The following is a 19,934-nucleotide window of genomic DNA, read 5'->3' as shown; positions in this document are numbered from 1 at the left end:
AGAAACATATTTTAAATAAAAAAACATTTCAACTGATAAAATTGATATAACATTTTTTCCTTGGAGTTAGAATGTCTTAAAAGAGCATATGATACCATTTATTTTTCAAGGCACCTCCAAAATTACCAACTGATATGAATATGATTTAAATACTGAATATATTTCTGGTGACATGCATATACAGATATTAATAGGCAAATGATGAATTTCCTTTTGGCATTTTAAAGTAGAGAGGAGAGACTGATATTAAGTAAAAACAGAATACTAAACATTTCAAGAAAATAGTTAGTCACTGGTATTCATGCCAGTGTTCCAACCTCAAAATGCTCCACATATCTTTTTGTCACTGCAGATGAAATTCTTTAGGTATTACTAAAATATTCTCAACATACCAGTCCCTGCCCATCCTAGTCAAAATCGGAACCAGACTTTTTACTATGGCTTTCAAAGGTTTTCAATGCCAGAACATTACTATCAGTACTTAATTTCTTACTCTGAATCACATCCCAGAAGAGATTCAGGCAAAACTATGATGTTGGAAAAGGAGTCTTCAGAACTTCTCTACTGCAATTTCTTTACTTCTGTGTGACAGAGCTGCCCTATCAAATGCACCCCAACTGTCTCATTATGTCACCTCCTCAGGATGAATCCACTCCGTTCAATCCACCATTATGACTCCAGTGGACTGGGTCTAACTTAACCTTTCCCACACCAGTCCTACCTGGTCACCAACCAAATTAACCTCTCCTAAGTCCTATTCGACTGACTTATATATAATTCTAATTGTTGAGTTAGTTTTACCTGAGAGGGAAACGGCTACGAATTCTTCTCAAAACGTACCGGCGTATTATTAGGAATTTTTAAGGCTTGGGAGAATATTCTGGTTTGTCAGAGGAGATATTTTGTGGAGAGGAGGACTCTTTGAAATCTATGTCAGTTTGGCTACTCCGGGAAGCACATGCCAAGGAGTCGGAAGCAGAAGAGTTTTGCTGGGGAGAACACCTGAGAAAGATAAAGGGGAGGGGGAGCAGGAGGAGGCAAGTGTCTTAAGACATTGATGCAGTTCTGACACTTGTAAAAGGATAAGGGTCATTGAGTGGAAAGTGGAAAGTGGGGTGCAGCTCTGAGAATGTCTTGGGCAGCCCGATGGGGAGATTCAGCATAAAGACTGGGCAGGAATGGCCAGACCCCAGGCATCCACTGTGCTCAGTCATTGGCTCATAGTTACCAAGGAAGATGCCCTTGACCTGAACACCGGGGTAGATCCCCAAGGCACTGCAGCTGGAGGCTGTCAGCTAGACACTTACCTGGAGGGAGACCCGAAGGAAGTGGCTGCTGAAAATTCACCCTCTCCCTGTCCCCACCCCCCCAAAAAAACACATCTAAACGCTGCAGTGCTCGGCCCAAGCATTTCTTTTTGTACACAGTTTATTCTGAACCCACACATATTCATCCACTATGTTATTTCTGTATTTTTGCCTATGTTTTGACAAAAGTATGAAATAACTTTTATCCTTCTCCTTGGTGCCTCCTTCCCTTTGCTTTTAATTTTATTCAGTTCTGTAACGTATTTACTTCTCCACTTTTGTTCATTATTTAATTACTTTATATATTTAGGCAGATCATTACACACACATAAGGTAAGCTCATTATTTGAATAGGTAATATATGCTCTTTGTAGAAAAATCAAAGTATACCCCCATTTTTATCTCTAGTCTAAGGACCAACTTCTTAAGGTATCCTTCACTGATTATTCCCACAAATCTACAAGCTTCTAGCACATGCTGCGATCCCCCTGCTATACTGCAAAGCATGCCTGTAATACCTAGATTGTCTCATATGTGTTAAAACCCAGCTAAAATGAGAATCCTTTCTACATGTTTTTATATATCTTAGTTCAAAGAGTTTTCTGTGAGAATAACCTATTCATGTAGAACAAACATAGCAAAATACAGCACACAGGGTAGTGGCTGGCATGTTTTTCTAATAAAAATGCTGTCCTATTCCTGTGATTGGATGGCTTGATTTGCAGTGCCTGTACCTAGGATATTTCCTATATTCTTGATGGTGATATTTGAGTAATATCGTGTGCCTGTGAATGCCTGGTAATATAAGCTCACCTATAATTTTAGAAATTCTAAAAAGAGAATGTAAGTGTATGATCTTTAAATGGTATACCAATTTAGGCAAACAGGATAAAGAGAAATCTCTGCCAAATGATATCTATCCTTCTGGAGCCTTAGGTCTTCAAAATAATTCTGAACCAAGAAAGAGCTTGAGTTAGTTCTGCTTAGCCCTCAACAGGGATTAATACGGCCAAGAAGGGCAGTGTGGAATGTGATGCCGGTGCAATGTGATTGGCCAATCTCCCACCCAGCAGGGGCTCTGACTGACTAGGGTCTAATGCCTCTGACCCCTGGCATTCCTTCTTTCCCATTTAACCTGCCTGTCATATGACAAGCTTTCCATGAAAGGTGAGAAGAATTGCATACGAGGTATAAGACAAGAATGAAAGCAGGGAGAATACATAGGGTGGCAGACAAACAGATAGGATCTAAAAAGAGGAAGGCAAACTGGAGAACATTTTGAATATATCATGAAACAGAGCCACGGAAGAGTGACAGACAAGATCAGTCTGGCCTCTGAGCGGTAAGGAATTACGTTCACATCAATATTCTATTGATAAACCTCTTGGGGAAATTACCTTTCTTTGCTGTGCTTTATACTGAATATGGTTCTCTTTTTAATTATGCATGATAATGCATGTAAGACACTTGGAGCAGCGCATAGTATATAACAAGCGTTCTATAGATGTAAAGCACTATCAAGCACAAAAAATGCCAAAGGGATGGTAGGGAATCTGGTTCAACAACTCTGGGTAAAGGAGATTCACTCTATAAAATAGAGCAGTGCTTCCCCAGCATTTTCACACCAGAGTGCACACACACACAAATGATACTACTTGTATGGCACCAAATGGTATAATGGAGGAGACTCAAAGCCCCAGACAAGGTTGCAGGCAGATGCAGACAACTGACCCAATGGTTCCAGCCACCCCATACCTCATCTGTATGTGCCAAGGCTGAAGGGTATATCATGAAACAGCTGTGGCACATCAGTGGGGGAGCTCTGCAGTAATGGTACACTGACAAGCTAATTCACTCAGCTCTTTACCTTTGGGAAGGCGTTCAATTAGAAGTGAAAAAAACCCAACAGGCAGTGAGAATTCCAGCCTGGGCAGTACAGGTCTTGTCTGGCAGCTCACCAGAGCCCTTGGCCACCATCTTTCCCACGACTCCCATCTCTTCTCACCACCATTGCCCTACCACCCTGTCTCAAGTCACCATGGATTCCAACCTGGATTGTTTCTATATTTTCTAGGGTTGCTCCCTGTGTTTGTCATTGTTTCCCTACAGCCTGTAATTACCATAGCAACCAGAAAGATCATATTAAAACTAAGTCAGATCACATGCCCAAGTCTTTCCATCTCACTAAGAGAAAAGCCAGAAGTTGACACTGGTGCAAAGATGTGCAGATCAGCCTCTCTCTGAACTTATCTCCACTACTCAGTTCCCACCACAGGGCATTTACTCTGTCTTCCTTTGGTGTGATTGCTTTTCCCCCAGAACACCACATCTTAACCAGGATGTCCCTGTCTTATTAGGGTCTTCGCACATTTTCTTATTTATTATCTGTGATGGTTAATTTTATGGGTCAACCTGACTAGGCTACAGTGCCCGTTGTTTGATCAGACATCAGTTAAGATGTTGCTGTAAAGGTATTTTTAAGATGTTATTAACACTTAAGTAGACTTTGAGAAGAGCACATTACCCTTTGTAACATGGATGGGCCTCAGCCAATCAGCTGAAGCCACTGAGAAAAAAGACTGGAGTCCCAGAAGGGTATGTATATACAGCCTATTGGTACTGTTTCTCTGGAGAACTTTAATCGACATTTATTCTCCATACCACTGGCACACCCTATCCCCTTCCCTGTTTTATTTGTGTCTATATTTATTGTCTGTCTTCTCCCAAATGAAGGCAAGCTACATATGGGCAAGATTATTTTCCCCACAGCTTTAGAATAGTGCCTGGCAGACGGTATGTTCTCAACAAACACATGTCGAATAAAAATAAAAACAAATCATGATGTCTTCTTGCTCCAAACCCTTCAATACCTCCCCCTTGTTAGGTAACTGAGATGAATGAGACTGACAATGAGAAAGTAAAAAGAACAAAAGCAGTCCAAAGCATGTACAGATATGGACGACATTTAGTTGTCGGCAGGGAGTGAGCAGCCAGTAAATTCAAAGAAAAAAGAGACTTTTCATATATAATTCAAAAGTCAGATGTTTCAGAGACAAAGGGAAGTGAGAATGTAAAAAAGGGTACTCAGCTGTACTACTGACTTTTCAGCAAATCCAGTAGAAAAATGAGTAAAAATTGAGAATGGCTTTGGAATTGGAAGAATACATTTTTTGAGAGGAGTTTCATTAAAAATGAAAAAGGATGCCTCTAGAAATAGACTTAAAAAGCATGCTTCTGGAAATACATAAATTGATGTAAAATTTTTCTAAGTGTAGAATTAGGAGACCTGACTTCTACTACTAATTAGTTTTGTAAACATATGTAATGCATTTAGTATTTTAGTATTTCCCTCAGCTCTAACAGGAGGATTATGACATATACTTTACTTCTTTAGCACAATTTTTTTCCCCAAAACTGAATCAGATGACAATGTGAAAATATCATGAAAAATTAAATACATAAACCTGCAAGTTATTATTATAAGAATGTTTATTCAAATAATAGTGGTTTTGACAGGGTATGCTTTAAAAAAACTTCTAACTATAAAATAACTAAAAACTCAAAATAAAAAGTAGATTGTCAAAGTAAAAAGTCAAAATAGTGATGAAGTGCTAGAGCATGAATTGCAGGAGTGTTGTGCAGCATTTAATTGAGGTGAGGGGAGGAGTGAGAGAGAGAGGAGAGAGAGAGAGAGAGAAACTTATGTTTTTGCCAAGCAGGCACCTGGAGAGACTGATATCCTCTAGTGTTTTGGAGAAAATTGGAAAGAAAACTATGAGTCTAGTGTCTCACTCTTTCTGACTTATAAAAATACATTATTTAAGGTTATTGCATAGTTGTTTCCCCTAGAGATGTGTTTAAAGTAAACAGTGTTATCTTAAATGTGTTATTCTGTTCTCACAGTTCTTTTTTTTTTTTTAACATCTTTATTGGAGTATAATTGCTTTACAATGGTGTGTTAGTTTCTGCTTTATAACAAAGTGAATCAGTTATACGTATACATATGTTCCCATATCTCTTCCCTCTTGCATCTCCCTCCCTCCCACCCTCCCTATCCCACCCCTCTACATGGTCACAAAGCACAGAGCTGATCTCCCTGTGCTATGCGGCTGCTTCCCACTAGCTATCTATTTTACATTTGGTAGTGTATATATGTCCATGCCACTCTCTCACTTTCTCACATCTTACCCTTCCCCCTCCCCATATCCTCAAGTCCATTCTCTAGTAGGTCTGTATCTTTATTCCCGTCTTGCCACTAGGTTCTTCATGACTTTTTTTTTTTTCCCCTTAGATTCCATATATATGTGTTTGCATACTGTATTTGTTTTTCTCTTTCTGAGTTACTTCACTCTGTATGACTGACTCTAGGTCCATCCACCTCACTACAAATAACTCAATTTCGTTTCTTTTTATGGCTGAGTAATATTCCATTGTATATATGTGCCACATCTTCTTTATCCATTCATCTGTCGATGGACACTTAGGTTGCTTCCATGTCCTGGCTATTGTAAACAGAGCTGCAATGAACATTTTGGTACATGACTCTTTTTGAAGTATGGTTTTCTCAGGGTATATGCCCAGTAGTGGGATTGCTGGGTCGTATGGTAGTTGTATTTTTAGTTTTTTAAGGAACCTCCATACTGTTCTCCATAGTGGCTGTATCAATTTACATTCCCACCAACAGTGTAAGAGTGTTCCCTTTTCTCCACACCCTCTCCAGCATTTATTGTTTCTAGATTTTTTGATGATGGCCATTCTGACCGGTGTGAGATGATATCTCATTGTAGTTTTGATTTGCATTTCTCTAATGATTAATGATGTTGAGCATTCTTTCACATGTTTGTTGGCAATCTGTATATCTTCTTTGGAGGTAGACTTGTAGACTTGCCTGGAATCAGACCGCCCAACACAGTATGATTATTCTCCTCAAAAAACCAAATTATACTTTGCTTTTTAAAAATGAACTATGATCATGATTTCTGACAAACTGCACACAATTTATAACTTGATGTTGAGTATAAACTCTTGTAATCCTTTTGCCTCCAAAGACTTTTACTTAAGGAATTCAAAAGAATTGACAAATATTAAAAATCACAGTTAAGTGCGTGGAAGAAAAATATTCAAACTTGAAATTTTAGTGATACAAAGTCAGGGAGGGTAGACATTTTGTTCATGGTTTTGGAGAAAAATAAAGATTGGTTTAATGACAATATAAAATTCAGACTCTATTCCTGTTTGGTGTTTAATAAACTACAGCGATCATTACCTAATCTTTTATTACAGATTTTTTTTAGTCAAATCTGCTCCTTTCTATTCAACATCAGTAACCCACATCTTAACTATAGTTTATAAATCTATCAAATCTTAACTATAGTTCATAAATCTATCAATAAATATTGTATTTTTTTCTTATGTATTTAAAACACTTAAGGACATTTTGTAGACATATTACTATTTGGCTGAAGAAGCAAGCATTTTATACAAATAAGCTTGGTCTTTCATGACCACATTTGCATCCCAAATAGACACACAATACAGTAAAATGTTTGCAGCTGATACTTAAACAGAGCAGGACCCTATGGTCCTTGCCCCCCATGTCCTCAGCCTGCCTTTTGTCTGTGGAAAAACTTTAGCCAAAGAATAAGTTTCATCAGAGAAGTAAGAAAAATGCAGAAACAAAGAAAACAGTCCAACAAGACTAAATAATAATAGTTTAGTCATTAAGCAAAGTCAAGGACCTTAGTTCCTCCTCAAGGGCTGTAGATAATATTCTGAGCCGTATCCTGTGAGCTGTCTTGTAGATACCGAAACCCTCACCAGGTGGAAGAAGTTAACTACATGATGACCAGGCTGTAGCATCACATAAGCTGCCACAATTCTGAGAACTGGCCTCAAAGAAATGGGAACAAACCGACCCTGGAACTGAAGATTAATTGTACTTAATCAAGATGACGCTGAGCAGACCACCGCATGACCAATTTCAAGATGACTGTCAGAGCTGACTCTGCTGTTTCTGCACGTGGCCCCCTCCCTCGGTGTATAAAAGCTCTTGGCCACAGATTGTCAGTGGGGGAGTCGGCCTCTGGACAGGAGTCTGCCCTCCCCCAACCCGGTGGCCAGCCTCTGAAATAAAGCAAACTTTCCTTTCCACCAACTTGCCTCTTTATTGACTTTTGAGCGGCGAGCAGCCAGATCCCCACTTTCGGTTACAATACTATAAGTGTAATAGAATGTTAACTTAGGAATGAGGTTTTTACACCCCCGTAATATTTTACACCACCTCCATGGGGACTTAGATCTAATTAGACAGTTCACACTGATATTTGTGCCTTTGTGAGTCAAGGTCACTACACTTACTGCAAATATGGTTCAGAGTAGAACATTCCAATTGTAGAATATTTGTGTTTAGGAAGGAAGCTCACTATCAAGGGAGGATAAGACGGGGGTTTAGAAAAATGCTTACTACATCTTTGACTAGACATGGGCATGTGTACTGAAGGGGACATAACAAACAATGAGTTAGTCTTTTACATTCAGTGTAGAAGAACAGAGGAATAGAGCATTGAGAGTATGTAGTGGATGGGCACGATGTACTGATAACTCCTCTGAAGGGTTGAGTTGGAATGAGAATTTGTACCCCTGCGTCTTCCATTCCTCATGAAAATAGAAGATTTAGGTATTGCTTAGAAAGTTCTTCCTATGGTACTGCATCCTAAATATCTGATGAGATGCTAATGTCCAACAACTGCATTATAAAAAAGCAAAGTTGTCCCGAGGTTATATCCATGGGGCAAAGCAGTCTCACTGATTAAAGCTGGATACTGAAAGTAAGGGCGCTGGGGAAAAGGAGTAGGTGAGAACGACTGGATTGGGGGAATATAACACATTTGGATGCAGAAGGGTTGTCATCTATCTATATGCATCTATGTCTCTGTACATCTATATCTACTATCCATCTCTCTAGATATACATTTATCTCTTTATATATAATTATTTTTGAGAGCTAGAGAGAGAGAGCTCTCTCTCTCTAGCTCTCAGAAATAATCATGTTGCTAAATTCGCAGTGAAAGGACACTTTATCTGGGAATAAAGTTTTAGGAAAGTCTCACAGAGTTTATGAACTCACTGAGGGAGTAGGTATGGAAGGTGAAGCTGAGGGACACAGCTTGTCCTAGTTGGATACGCAAATATCTTCTCACTTACAGACTCAAAGGAGAGAGGAAAGATTATTTTAAAAAAATATTTTCTGACAATATATACAAATATTTTGGCTTAAGAGAAAAAGTCAATTTTAGAAGAGAGTCCCCTCACTTCACTTGAAAGAGGGTTCACAGAGAGCTCTGACAGCATGTTGGAAGTCCCTTGTGTCACCCATCTTGTGGCTCTGTATATTCAGGAGGAGTTGCAAATGAACTGTAATTTCAGATCCAGTAGCAAGCTTAATCTCAGCACTAATGTCAGAGTCCTCAAATATTTGTCTCATCGGGACCTGTAAGGCTTCAGTGGCACACTTAAAATGATGCTGACTTTCTTCCTTTCTGTCAAGCTTTTGTAGAAAACTTCTTTCAAGTTCCTTGGGTCGCATGTGATGAGAACGGCTGACACTTGAGAACCAAACCAACACTATTCTCAGCATTGGGCCAAAAAGGCACTGAAGATATTTTTTAAACTTCCTTAAGCTGGCCTTAAAGAGTGACAGTTGAAGCAAACATAGAAAAAGGACGATAGTCATTCTGTGGAATAGATAAACTGCTTTTGGAAAAATAAAACAATTTCAGTTTTTATATTTTCAAGGGCAAAACAAGAGAAGGAATAGCAAGAAAGCATGACAAGTCATACCTAAAAATATAGTATCTGGGCTAAACTCACTGTAGGAGATACTTTCTTAAGATGTTTTATAGAACCTCAGCCTGCAGACTAAGCTGAATTTGAAAATAAGAGTAAGTCTTAACTAGAGTAAGATTTCAGCTATCTGGTTTTCTCAGAGAATAAGGAATTTGTATGCAAATCCCAGGCACTGAAGCTTTAAAATCAGGACCATATAATTATGGTAGAAAGTGCTGTTACCAAAATATAGTCGAAAACAAAACGCACCCTTTATTCTTCCCTCCCTTTACAGAGATTGTGATGTAGTAGGAAATTTTACTACTATTTTTCAGTTGATTGAAATGTATTTCTTTAGAAAATAAGATAGTGGAAGCTAACAGTGTTTGTTAGATTGTTTTCTTACTAAATTGTTAAACGAATATGAAGGATCTAATACCAGAAAATGAGCAGACCAATTTACAATTTGTGGTTTATACTTATCATCATTTACTATCAAGCTAATAGTAAACTTGAAAATTTAAATGCATGATAGAACTAGCAATACTAGGACTTTGTAATACATTGAAGTACACATTGACAAGAATATACATAGTTGAAATGTTTGTACTCAAATAGATGCTTAGAAGAATTATGATCAATCCCAAAGGGCTTTTGGAAATTTTAAAGTGTTACAATAAAAATAGAAGTTTTTATTGTTACAACAAAGTCAAATCTTTATTATTTGCACTGTCTCTTTCTTTCTGTCAACAGTCTATAAATCTATGTGCATATTCTTTAGCTGCATCAGAGAAGGTACATTTGTTGCCTTAAATCTCCATTATTCATTCATTATTGACTCGACTGTCCCCACCTCAGAAATAGACTACCTAAGATTAGAAGTTTCTCCATGAATTTGCCACCTAATTTCTAGAAATTCTTAACTCTTTATACTCAAAATAAAATGCTAAATAACCTGGGATTTGTTGAAAAATAGTGTAAAGTTAGAATACTTCTGATCATAATTTCCACTTTCTATTACAGACATTCAATTACTAGAAACACATGGAAGTGTTGACGATAATTATGTTTACAATATCTACACTGAATTAGTTTTACAGGGCAAAATCTCACAAGCTAGTAAATGGAGATAATTATTCAATGCAAGTCTCCCTTTAGTAAAGGACCTCTTTGACTCAGTTTGTGTTGTAGGCACAAGAAATGTTTATCCTAAAATGAGTATTATCAGGCAGTAGTCTTCATGGCAGGAGAGATGGAGCTCTCAATGTATCCTTCTTTCCTGATCAAAATACCCTTCATCTGGTAATAATCATCTTTTTTCTTTTTTTTTTTTTTTTTTTTTTGCAAAAATACTATATCTGCCTGGTAAGTCCTTTATAACACAGCCTTAACTAATTTGAAGGTAAATTATGCAACCTGGTATATATTTTCATGTGTCATTTGCAAGCTATTTGTCCTGTCTTCCCAAGAATCATACACTTTCATGGCAGAACGTGTGTCATCTAGTCCTTTTCCCTCTTGAACAGTATCTGGCAGAATATTGGGTGTTTAGAAAGGTATATGTTTGTTCTTTGGCTACTTCAATGTCATAATCTGTGAGTTTCATTCTGGAAAACCACTGTAGTGCTATTTCAATGATGATTTCAATTATATTTCAAATCATTGCTAAAATGGACTATTTATGGAATAATTATAATATTCCATAATAGTATATATATATAGTATATATTTGAAATAATTATAATACAATGGAATGGAATGATTATAATGATTATAATGACTATCATATTTTAAGTGTCTAAATAATTTTCTTGTTTCCCATCTTTATGTAATGCAGTTAGACAAACTAACTATTATACACTACCATATTTTGAACAATGAAATACATCTTGCTATTCACTTAAATCATAAATGACATCTAGGTGCTAATGTTTTCCAGTTCCAGAAGAGGCTTAAGAATTATAGTAATCCATAATGTCTATTAAATGCTTTACAGTTTACAAAATACTATCATATACCTAAATCATTGAAAATCTGTTTTGTGTATAGACTAGAGTTGCTAACAACCTAAGAATGCTTTTGAGTCAATGCAAGAGACTTTTCATAATGAAACTTTCCTACCCCAAATCTGCAGTGAGCAAAACCAAAGAAACCAAACCAGGCTTTCTAGAGGATAGCAAGTGGTCTGATGCTTCTAAAAGAAAGTTTATATAGTAAAGGCCTACAGGGAGTGCTGAAGAGTCCTAGAGAGGGGTCCTCACTGATCTCGGGAGAATTAGAATCTAGCTACTACGGTCCTAAAGTAGCAACTGACTGAAAGCCTCTTTCAAGTCAATGACTTCCTGCTAGCACATATTTTAGTCACACAGTGATAATTTCAAAGATCCTAAATCATCCAAAACTCCCAATTGTTGATATTTTTCCTTATGTCTATGCTAAAAAAAAAAAAAAAGAAAGGAACTGAAAAATTTTAAATCACGGTGGAAGTTGAAGTTTTTATTATAGTGTTCAGAGCTTGAGTAACCATAAAGTTAAATGATGTAATTACAGCAATTAAATGTGGAACAGGTAGGACATATCCAGCATACTATATGTCATATAGACAAATTAATAATCACCCACGAACTAGAAATGTTATATGTGTTGAATGTTAACATACTTGAAGTTGATGTCTATATTAGCAGAACTTATGATAATCAAAGAAAACCACTTAAATATTTTAAATGATTACATAGACAAACAATATCCATAATAGTATTATTTTTTCCTTTTTGTGTATGATATACCACTGAAAATGGACCCTCTTAGGAAAAGATAAGAAAACTTTTTAGTCTTGTCCTCCCAGAAGGCTTGAAGTGTTGCTACTTGTATGGATGTTCATTGGGCAATCTGGGTACATATTTGGCCAGTGCTGCTTTTTAAGTCAGATCTAAGTCACTGGAAGAGAATAATGGGTAGCCCATGATGAGTGATGATTCTTTGGAGAGATTCTAGGTGTACATACAGGAAGTGGGTTATCAGTTTTAGGCCCTACTGGGCATTACAAACATGGATAAAATGGCCTTTCAAAATAGGTCCTCCAACCAGATCAGCCTAATGGGATAAAATAGATGGTAGAGGCATAAAAAAAATATTCAATTTGATATAAACATGTATGGCAATAATTGTTTTCCAAAGTCAGCAGAGGAAACAATTACCTGCATTGCATTTCATAAAAGACATTGCCAAAAGGATTCTACTTTCCAAAATACCTAGACTATTGGTTTAGAATTTTTTTTTTTTTTTTTTTTTTTTATCAAAGATCAATTACGTTGGGCCAAGTCACTCTGCCACCAGGAGTCTTCCTTTGAGATACAAATACACTTTAGAAGAGGCTACAGAGCGTGTGCAGTCTGTGAGGAAAAGGTAACCAGTATACAAAGAAAGAAAAGCTGGTTGAGGTGTGATGGGAGAGTGGGGGTAGAAGGGACTGCTGAGCTTTTAGATGGCATCTTGATGTCACTGGGACCTGAGGGAGGACCTGTACTAAAGATAGGAAGGGAAATTACAAAGCTCCCAAATTAATCTCCTATTTTGCTACTTTGGCCGACCACAACCTACAGAACAAATCCAGCCCACCACTTGTTTTTGTAATTAAAGTTTTATTGAAACATAACCACATTGATTCATTTACTTATTGTCTATGGCTGCTTTTGTGCTACTGACGGCAGAGGCGGGTAGTTGTGACCTTATGTCTAACAGAGACCTTATGGCTGACACAGACTAGACTATTTGGTGCTTGCCCCTTTACAGAAAATTTGACAAAGCTTGCAATAGAATAAACCCATAGTCTGGTTATTCTACTTAAAAAGTAATGAAGATCTAAGTAAATAAAAAGGAGGCATGCATCTATTTTTATCCCTCACATGGAACTGTGTCTTACTTTATATTTCTGGTATAAGGGGCACCCTTCCTCAGCCCCTCTAGTTAGTTTCTTAGCTTATTCAAGTGGACACAAGGATTTGCTGAATACTGAAATGATTATCATTTTGAAATGTTATGATGCACTTACATGATGTTTCCTACTATTAACAGAAATGATTACATAATAAGAAAAATCTACAAGCTGGGCTATTTCTATTTGTAATTCAATGAAAATCATAACTAAAATTTTTAATTAAACATTTTAAAATTGTAGTTGACTTACAATAATATATCAGTTTCAGGTGTACAACATAGTGATTCAATATTATAGGTTACACTCCATATAAAGTCATCATAAAATATTGTCTATATTCCCTGTGCTGTACATTACATCCTTGTAACTTATTTATTTTATACCCAGTGGTTTGTACCTCTTAATCCCCTTCACCTCTCTTTCCCCTCCCCCCACCACACTCCCCTCTGGTAACTGCTGGTTTGTACTCTGTACCTATGAGTCTGTTTTTGTTTTGTTATATTGATTCATTTGTTTCATTTTTTAGATTCCACATATAATTGAAAACATCCCATATTTGTCTTTCTCTGACTTATTTCACTAAGCATAAATCATAACTAAATCTTATTCTTGAACTGAAAACTTAAAAATAAAATTCAAATTGATATCTGCTAAATTAATTTTAGAGCATTTTTAAACAAAATTATTCATCCGAAGTAATATATGTGCCAGAATATAGGCCAGTGGAACAGCTGCTTATTTATTCCGTAAATCATTCATATGAGGTAGGTAAGTACTAGGCTAGAGACTGGGGATGCAGAGATGTAGACACGATCCTTGTCCGTAAGACAGTCACAGCTGTGTGGGGACAGACTGTAACTATATCATGGGGTAAGCGCCACAGCAACTCTCACCTCGAGCAGCCCGGACCTTTTGTAGAGCAAGTGGCTCCCATGGTGTCCGCAGAGTGGGACTGAAGTTCCCTGGCTGTTTAGTCAGAAATTTGTGGGTTTGAATCTTGCCTCTGCCATTTTCAGACGTGTAACTTGGGCAAATTTCTTAATTTCTCTTGTCCCCTCCCATCTGAAATGTGGCTAATATAAGGTTGTCAATACTGTATAATACTGAACTTGAGTTTAGCACATTCATGAATTAGATTAAGACCTGAAAACAAGTTGGCTATTCATATAATTATTGCTAAACTGTAGACATCTCATTTTTTTCTCTTATCTAACCTTTAATCACTGAATATGTCATCATCTGCCTCTACTGAATTTCAGTGTTGTAAGAACCAGATATAACAGTGGGCTTGTAATTCAAACCCGAGTTTTTGTTTTATTTTGGTTGTAGAGATTTTTTTTCCTTAATATTGAGCAAATTGAAGAAGCTTTGGTTCATAGTCCACACCTGGAAAAGACTACACTCAACTCACTGCCAGCCCAAACCATCACACCCTGTGATCTGACTACAGTCCAGTTACTAACACAGAAAAGAAGAAACTGACAAAAAACCGTGTCTTAATAAACCGGTACATCACTGTCAAAGAGCATATGGAGAACCACATCAATAAAGCCACCAGAATCAGAACAAATTGAAATCTATTAAAAAATGTGTTGCCTAAAACTTGTCATTATTTATTATCTTTATGTGTAGAACAGACAGCATGGTGTATTAAAAAGAGCAAGGGTTTTATTGTCAGAATCTAGGTTTAAATCCCATCTACATCACTTACAGATGTGATCCTCAAAGAGTATTTGTGATTTCACATTTACCCAGAATTGCTTCTTCCATGGTCCACACATGATAATCAATCACATATCCCACCCTCCCACTGCAGTGTATGAGGAAAAAACAGACAGACAAACAAACCAAAAAACCCAAAAAAAACCCTGCCTCCCTGATTGGTTCAGAGAGATGCATGTGACCAAAGCAAGACCCATTAGTCCTTCCTGGGATTGTTACACAGTCTTTGAGGAAAGAGAAGTTGTCTTTTTAACCTAGGAAGATTAGACCTTGGTAACAATTTTGTCTCTCTGAGGAGTAAATCCAGGCAATAACAAGCAGAGAGATAGAGACTTAAGGGCATCTGTGAACCTGTGAATGAAGCCCTGATGATATCATGCCCAGAAAAAGCAGAACTGAGGGAGAAAGAGAGCCTCAGTAAAGCCACTCATAACAGATTAACTCCAAAAACATGGGATTTTAAAAATTAATTAATTAATTAATTAATTATATTTTTGGCTGCGTTGGGTCTTCATTGCTGTGCACTGGCTTTTCACTAGTTGTGGCGAGTGGTGGCTACTCTTCGTTGCAGTGTGCAGGCTTCTTGTTGAGGTGGCTTCTCTTGTTGCGGAGCACAGGCTCTAGGTGCGCGGGCTTCAGTAGTTGTGGCACGTGGGCTCAGTTGTTCCGTGGCATGTGGGATCTTCCCTGACCAGGGATCGAACCCGTGCATTGGCAGGCGGATTCCTAACCACTGTGCCACCAGGGAAGTCCCAAAACATGGATTTTGATAACACTAATAGTTAAGTCACAGGGTGGTCCAAGATGGCCTCAGATTTTGCCACTTGCCTCTTATAATAGTGTCCCATCCACTCTCAAACACGACCTGGTTTGGAATAATTTCTCCCTACTCATAGCTCGGTATCTGTATCTTACCCACATAAAATATATTAGTAACATCTTTTTCTGTACCTGCTGGGATTAGGCTTGAAGTAAAGGACAGCCGGGAACATTGCTACGAAACTCATAGAAAGGATTAAGTGGTGAGAAGTTTTGGATTCTCATTAGTGTTATTCCTTTCCAAGTGTAGAGTAAGGGTAATCTAGTATAAATAGAAACATTCTTTTAGTTTTTACATTTATCGAAGCAGAATTAACAGAAGACAGAGAGACTATCCCTAACACTTCCCACACAAGAAGATAAATTGTACCTTCAATAGTCTTACACAAAGATCATCATGTTTTATGACATGTGAGAACTGGTGAAGGAATTATTTTTGACAATATTTCATATGCTAATATTTTCAAAGCACCTGCTTAAAAATAAATCATGTACATTGTTATACATAAGACAATATTACCCTTACTCACTGTATTCTGGCATACTTCCCAGCGTAGGAAGGGCAGACCTATATTACAAAGGCATCGTGGTAAGTACACATCTGAATGCTGTAGCCTATAGGGGTGTTTTTAAAAACCCAAATATTTGTGAATAGTTACTCTGAAGGGACTTCCCTGGTGGTCCAGTGGGTAAGACGCCGCGCTTCCAGGTTCGATCCCTGGTCAAGGAACTAGATCCCGCATGCATGCCACAACTGATTCTCATGCTGCAACTAAGAAGCCCACATGCCACACCTAAGAGGAGTCTGCATGCTGCAACTAAAAAAAAAAAAAGGTCCCACATGCTGCAATGAAGATCCCGTATGCCACAACTAAGACCCAGCGCAGCCAAGATAAATAAAATAAAAATAATAAAAAAATTTAAAAAATAATACTCTAAAAACCCACCTTACTTATTGAAAATCTGCATTTATTTTTTTCTCTTGGTAGCTAAGACCCATATATTATTTTGGACCTAAAGTATGGTAAATGATGTACACTTTTATGTAAATGGTATGATTATATAGGTTTTAGATTATTTGAGGAGAGAAAATATGTAGTTTTAATCTGATCCTTCAAAAGATGATGACCCAAATAGGAAGCAACCAATGTGCTTAAGTGCACCCACTGACTTGAAAGTCATTTCTACAGCACTGCCACAATCTCTGCGTGAGTCAATTTCAAAGGAAGTCTATTTCAGAACAGGTTTGCCACTTACACCTTCTGAGTGTTCTCCATCCAATTATGAAACTAGATCATTGAAAGACCTCCCAGTATAATTAGTCCGTTTTTTTCAATAGTCATGAACTAGGTGAATTCTCATCTTCTTTAGCTTTTCATTAAATTACACAAGTAAGCAGTGGTCTTGTTTTAAACAAAACCTTGAATGGCTAATCTTCATTTAAAATGAAGCCTAAACATTAAAACAAAATGCCAAAGCCATGTTTGGAGACTTATTTGCCAAAACACTTTGATCTCTGGTTTTCTAGTTCAAACAGATGGAGATAGCTTTGTCACACACTTCATTTCAGATTATTTCAGCTATGCTTGTATCATTGTGTGACAGAGAAGGGCACAACTCACAGGCAGCAAATATGAGTCATTATACCCATTCCGGTCATATAAGAGTCAACATCAGGCTGCGTCCAGAGGGACAAATCAGAGGCCCCTAATTGCCTGCAACTCATATCGCTATGTTATTGCTACCCCCTTACACAGTTATTCAGCTATTTAGATGGTTGCCAATGAGATAAGTTAGCTATGGACTGAACATACTTAATTACTTTCTTTCTGTCATTGGAAAAAACTGATTTTCATCAAAGGAAATTAGACTTTCAAGAGCGATAAACGAGGAGGGAATGGAATGGTCTTTGCCAGAGTCTTCCCAAATAAACGTATGAAAAATTGTCCCAGCTTATGTGAATGCTGAACATTAAATAAGTGGAGGTAAGATAACTATCTTTTAATAAAAGAAATTGGTGTCATTGGGTGCATTTGACAGATGGTGTGTTGAATTGGCACCACCCAAGTGAGGCCATCTTATCCTCCAATAGAGGTATGAACAGTACATCCCAGGTTTTGACAGGCTTATTTCTGTTTCTCATTTAGTATGAGCCCCGGGGCACTCATTTTAGTACTCAAAACTCCCTTTCCTTCCTCTCTGGCAAAACAGCCACTGCAAAGTCAATTTAATTTGCTCTCATTCCCCATATCCAAATCAATCCTCAAATCAGTAATATGTGATGATAGATCCAGATGTCTTATGCTACAGTACTGGCTATCTCAGGATGGTTTGGCAGGCTGAGAAAACAAACCAAACAGATAAATCTATCACTTTAATGAAAAAAATTAATTACAAGCAAGTGAGAGCCACATATATTGAAATCAGCGTTTGCCTTGCAGTGTACTGAGATGTGAACGCTTAGAAATAGGTTGACTGTTCACTCCTCGCTGTAAAGGAGGACATGCTCCCAAGTTAATAATTAGTGACCCCATTGCACTTCCCCCATGGTTAAATTACGCAAACATCTGCAAAAGGATACAACCAAGAGATCACTGAAGCTGTTAAAAGATAAACAGGTCTATTAAAAAATTTTAGGAGTTTATTTGAGCAAAAATCGATTGGTATCTGGCAGTGCCAAACCAGAAGGGGTTAGGAGCACTCCACCTACAGGAGCTCGGGAGAGACTTTTATGGAGAAAAGGCAGAAGCAAAGTAAAGAAATTATTGATTGGCTATGGCTTAAAGCCTAGTTGGCAGTTTGTGATTGGTTGTCCTTAGCATTTTGATTTCACAACCTAGAGGCATTTATAGGCTTAGGTTTTGGTTTGATGACCTAGGCTGCCTGGGCACTAGAGCCACCTCAGTCCCATGGCCTCCTTGCTTAATTAATTTAACACAGCTAAGCTCGACTCAAGTTGTGCCCATCAAGACCATTTCTTGAAAATATTTTCATTTTATTTTATTTATTTATTTTTGGCTGCATTGGGTCTTCGTTGCTGTATGCGGGCTTTCTCTAGTTGTGGCGAGCGGAGGCTACTCTTCGTTGCGGTGCGCAGGCTTCTCATTGCGGTGGCTTCTCTTGTTGCGGAGCACGGGATCTAGGCATGCAGGCTTCAGTAGTTGTGGCTCACGGGCTCTAGAGCGCAGGCTCAGTAGTTGTGGCGCACGGGCTTAGTTGCTCCGCGGCATGTGGGATCTTCCTGGACCAGGGCTCGAACCCGCGTCCCCTGCATTGGCAGGCGGATTCCTAACCACTGCGCCACCAGGGAAGCCCCTTGAAAATATATGAGTCTTGTAAATGGGTTATTTCCTGGGCAAGAAATACCTGTTTTGGATTTTAATCCACTCCCTTTCCAAAATTTGTGTCGCTGTAAGTAAGAGCTACCGAAGGGGCAGGTGGGCTTGGGGGTTGTTCCCTAACACTGTGGCAAGTTTTCTTCCATGGATTAACTCTGCAGACCTCTTTCTCATTCACTGTTTGCTTAGAGAGGAAGTTCTGCATATTCCAGTTGGGGACTTTGAAAGGAAGACCCTACCACATAGAGCCGGCCCTTTTTTCCCCATTTCTTTCTGAGAGTGAGCTGTTTCTGGAGAGTGGTTTGTGCTGGGATCCTCTAGGGGCAGGCTTTGTGGCTGGAAGGAAGGGTAGAGTAGCTGACCTTGGTGCATGCAGTGCTGGCTGCCTGGGTCCGGGCATAAGGTATTAGGAAGCTCAGCTTTCTGCAAATATAAGCTCTATTCTCTAATATCTGCTTTATCACAAATTAAAGTGATATTTTGGCTCTTATGTGTTTACACTTTTGTTTTATTTTTAAATTGACTTAGAACTTGGACAAGAAATCAGCATATTATTTACTGGATGTTTCTCAAAACGCTGAATAAGGACTATTATGGACACCCTGGTTTCTTAACCCTTCTGAGAGTAGTCAAATCGTGTAGTTCCTCTTGCTAAAATAATAGATATAGACACCAAAGATTTGGGCTGACTGTGGGCCAACTTGATTTGTCTCTTTCTGGCTGAAATCTATAAAAATCTAGGAACAAATGAGCACCTGCTATTGCCAATTCCACCTGTGACTCAAACTGCCAGAGGGAAAGCAAATCAGTTGCTATAGTCTCCAACCCCAATTCTGGGTGCCTTAGGCGTCAATGGTGGGCAACATATTTGTTCACACACACAAGGGCCTCACTGGACAGGTCAGATTTCTTGAAAGAAAAGAATATTTTCTTCACTCACAATTGCTCAAGCCCACAATTTTCACATTGCATTTTCACAGTAGATAG

Source organism: Eschrichtius robustus, chromosome 21, assembly GCF_028021215.1.
Source record: "Eschrichtius robustus isolate mEscRob2 chromosome 21, mEscRob2.pri, whole genome shotgun sequence".
NCBI lineage: Eukaryota > Metazoa > Chordata > Mammalia > Artiodactyla > Eschrichtiidae > Eschrichtius > Eschrichtius robustus.
This window is presented reverse-complemented; position numbering follows the sequence as displayed.